The following is a 4,646-nucleotide window of genomic DNA, read 5'->3' on the forward strand; positions in this document are numbered from 1 at the left end:
CTCATGTATCTTCAGCCTTCTCTGCCTGCCTCCCCTGCCTCACCCTTCCCCACCCCCTCTCTCACTCTGTGCTCCAGCAATGCCTGCTTTTTGCAATGCCTCTTGAATTTTCAACTGAAACATCGATTCCATAAGGAATGTTATGATGCAAGCCCCACATCACCTCTGTCTCTAGCACCTAGAACCGTTGAAGGCAAGTGGTAAGCATGTCCTGAATGAATGCTTGCAGGAACAAATGAAGAAATCACCATTTCCTAGACCTTTCCTCTTTCCAGAAAAGTTTGCTTTCTAATGAGAATTGCATTTTCCAAAGTCAGTTTTCCCTGAATGGCCTGGCCTATGAAGACTTTATAGTTAGGGTGGCTACTTGTTATCCAGGTAAAACACCTGGGAGTAAAAGTGACTGTTAAAAATAGTTAAAATTATGGGGGGTTCTTTTTTGCTTTTTTTTTTTTTTTTGGTTTTTTGGTTTTTTGTTTTAAGATGGAGTCTAACTTTGTTACCCAGGCTGGAGTGCAGCGGCGTGATCTCAGCTCACTGCAGCCTCCACTTCCCAGGTTCAAGTGATTCTCCTGCCTCAGCCTCCTGAGTAGCTGGGATTACAGGCCTGTGCCACCACACCCAGCTAATTTTTGTATTTTTAGTAGAGACAGGGTTTCACCATGTTGGTCAGGCTTGTCTCGAACTCCTGACCTCAAGTGATGGGCCCGCCTCAACCTCCCAAAGTGCTGAGATTACAGGCATGAGCCACTTCGCCCATCCAAAATGATATATTCTTCAATATATATTTATTGACTGACATTGATTGTAGTATATTGGTAGACCAATAAAGTAGATCTATTTGAAGATAAAATAATTCATAAAAGTAATTTCAAAAGGAAAAGGCCTCCATTGCAAAAATTAAACATTTTTTTAAACTATTGCAAAATTAGAACTACTTCTTTAAAAGTTTAAATAAAGAAAATTTATACACTAAAACAAAAACAAATTATTGATATTGATTATCCAAACATTGGAGAATAATGATAGCAGAATTACTATCTTGTATTATATATATTATATATAAAATATTTATTATATAACATATAATATAAACTACATAGCAATATATATTATATTATATATCCTAATATAATAACCTAATATATTATAATATACTATGCATCCCGTATAATTATGAAGGAATTCACATATTTAGATCAGTTTGTAAGATGCATTTGTCTCAAACACCACAACAATGATTTTTTTAATCATTTTTTTCAAAATGATCTTATTTTTAATTCTTTCACAAAATTGCCTACAATTACCTTCAAAGCTGCATTTTATGGTTAACAATATGAAATTGTTGACACATTCAATTGACCTTTTTCTGTAAACCACAATAATTTTATTTTAGAAAGTATAGTCTCTTGAAGTGAATTCTGCTATGTGGAGAGTAGTCTCAAATTTAATTTTTTTTTACATTAAAATGTGCAAACCAGTGGGGTGCAGTGGCTGCCGTGGCTCACACCTGTAATCCCAGCATTTGGGGAGGCCGAGGCAGGCAGATCACTTGAGGCCAGGAGTTCAAGACCAGCCTGGCCAACATGGCAAAACCCCGTCTATACTAAAAATACAAAAATTAGCTGGTCATGGTGGTGGACACCTGTAATTCCAGCTACTCGGGAGACTGAGGCATGAGAATTGCTTGAACCTTGAAGGTGGAGGTTGCAGCGAGCCAAGATCATACCACTGCACTCCAGCCTGGAGAACAGAGTGAGACTCTGTCTCAAAAAAAAGAAAAAAAGTATAAATATTTTAGCCCAAATCTTTTCACGGATAGCATTTTTGTTGCCTCCACTCATAATAGCTCTCTTTGACAAATACTTTAATAAGACGAGGCATCAGAAAAATTGCCAGATCCTTTTGAACATTCAGCTATACTTAGACTGATGCAATGTTGTAGGTCTTCATTTCATTTCATTTTAGTACAAAATATATATTTTTCAGTTGAACCAAAGTGAAATCATAGAATATCAAAATTAACTCCTGTTCACCATTTGCATTTGCATTGTTTAATTTATTCAGTTCTCCCCTACTTTTATGAGGACAAACTTCAGTGGTTTCCTGCTTGCAAACTTTGTTTTCATTAATGGCAACACTTCAATTGGCTAAAAGTTTCAAAATCTAAAGGTTGTCGGTGTTCTGTTTCTTGAATACTTTTATAAAGATTTTCAACACATTTTGAATAAAATGTAAATAAAAACTAAAGGACTCATTTCCAAAACATGTCAAAATCAACACAGAGCTTGGTTCACAAAGGCCCAGACATTTCTAAAATCCAACCAGTGATAAGTTGCAAGAAAGAGAGCCCTGAACGCCATGCCAAACTTGTTATTTAATTCAACAACAACTTCATTAAGATAATTTCACGGTTTATTCTGTGTATATCTGAAAACCTTCATAGATTGTGGCAACTGTGGCTTCTGTTTTGATTGGTAGAGTATCAGAGCATGTTTGGACACAAGTATGAATTTTCAGTGTACCAATTCCAAGTATATTTCTGCTGCACATCATTTTTTTTGAGTAAGAATATTGGTTTTACCAAAATACGGTGTTCTGCCAGATTTTGTTTTTAATATCACTGTAAAAACTATAATTTTATCTTCAATGTGGAACTTTATAACTACATTTACAATAGCATTCACAACAATGTTCAGATGTTGAATTTGAGGAAACTTCCAGAAGCTTTACTTTGATGAATTGGACAAAAAAATAAAAAATCTATTATTGCAATCAACTGATTTTTCTACTTGGAGCACCTGATTACACTTTATAAAGCTGGCATCACCTAACTGCGTGATGAGTTTTTCTGCTAATGACACACATCAGTAGCTACGATTTTATTTTTTGTTTGTACCCAGGAAACCTTGGAATTGAAAATGAGTGAAATTAATTTAGAAGATATAGATGATATAAATAAATACATAGGTATAAACGAAAAGTCATACTTCTCAGAGTAATCTTAAAACATACTTTCTGCCACTGCCTACAATCTTCTTAAAATAACTACCATAGTAACTTGAAATAGATGTGGCTGTTCCTTTATCAGATTTGAGACAGCTGGTACTGATACCTCTGTGGTCTCATAGTGCACAGCAAATGTTAACAAACATTATCATTTTGTACATATCATATGTCTATCATCAATGTTCTTACAAAACAGAAATTTAGTACTTCATTTTTATTAAATTTAATACTTTATTTTATTAAATATGCACTTGTCTTAGCTCGTTTTTGCAAATGGGTTTAGGGCAAGCTTGTCTAACCTACACCCAAGACTTTGAATGCAGCCCAAACAAATTTGTAAACTTTCTTAAAACATTATGAGATTTTGAGAGGATTCTTTTCTTTTTCCTTTTTTTTTTTGCTCATCAGCTATTGTTAGTGTTGGCGTATTTTATGTGTAGCCCAAGACAATTCTTCTTCTTCCAATGTGGCCCAGAAAAGCCAAAAGACTGGACACCTGTGGTTTAGGACAAGATAAAAATGCATTTCAAAACATTTAAGTAGCAGGGTGCAGTGGCTCATGCCTGTAATCCCAACACTTTGGGAGGCTAAGGCAGGTGGATCACTTGAGGTCAGGAGTTCGAGACCAGCCTGGCCAACATGGCAAAACCCTGTCTCTACTAAAAGTACAAAAATTATCCAGGTGTGGTGGTGCAGGCCTCTGGTCCCAGCTACTCAGGAGGTTGAGGCAGGAGAATCGCTTAAACTTGGGAGACAGAGGTTTCAGTGAGCCAAGATCATACCACTGCACTCCAGCCTGGGTGACAGAGTGAGACTCTGTCTCAAAAATAAAATTAAATAAATAAATAAATAAAAATAAGTAAATAGCAATATATTACACCATACAATAAATGAAGCCCTCCAGGTGCATTTTAGTGGAACTGTTAGTAATAACAGTCCAGTGCTTGCTTCAGCAGCACATACACTAAAATTGGAATGATACAGAGAAGATTAGCATGGGCCCTGCACGAGGATGATTTGCAAATTCGTGAAGTGTTCCGTATTTTTACTTTAAATTTCGTATGTAACCAAAAACAATCCTGCATAGCCAAGACAATCCTAATCAAAAAGAACAAAGCTGGAGGCATCCTGCTACCTGACTTCTAACTGTACTACAAGGCTACAGTAACCAAAACAGCATGGTACTGGTACCAAAACAGATATACAGACCAATGCAACAGAACAGAGGCCTTAGAAATAACACCACACATCTACAACCATCTGATCTTTGGCAAAAAGAAGCAATGGGGAAAGGATTCCCTATTTTAATAAATGGCGTTGGGAAAACTGGCTAGCCATATGCAGAAAGCTGAAACTGGATCCCTTCCTTACACCTTATACAAAAATTAACTCAAGATAGATTAAAGACTTAAACATAAGACCTAAAACTATAAAAACTCTAGAAGAAAACCTAGGTAATACCATTCAAGACCTAGGCATGGGCAAAGACTTCATGACTAAAACACCAAAAGCAATGGCAACAAAAGCCAAAATTGACAAATGGAATCTGATTAAACTAAAGAGCTTCTGCACAGCAAAAGAAACTACCATCAGAGTGAACAGGCAACCTACAGAATGGGAGAAAATTTTTGCAATCT

General features: G+C 36.0%; 1 non-coding gene across 1 annotated transcript; it reads left to right on the forward strand.

The window, feature by feature from the left end:
• The first annotated feature begins 3,949 nt into the window (after positions 1–3,949).
• On the forward strand, positions 3,950–4,056 carry LOC129043376 (U6 spliceosomal RNA). Its single transcript, XR_008504451.1, has one exon. It is a non-coding gene; the product is annotated as a U6 spliceosomal RNA (small nuclear RNA).
• Positions 4,057–4,646: the final 590 nt, after the last annotated feature.

Source organism: Pongo pygmaeus, chromosome 7 (genome assembly GCF_028885625.2).
Source record: "Pongo pygmaeus isolate AG05252 chromosome 7, NHGRI_mPonPyg2-v2.0_pri, whole genome shotgun sequence".
Taxonomy (NCBI): domain Eukaryota; kingdom Metazoa; phylum Chordata; class Mammalia; order Primates; family Hominidae; genus Pongo; species Pongo pygmaeus.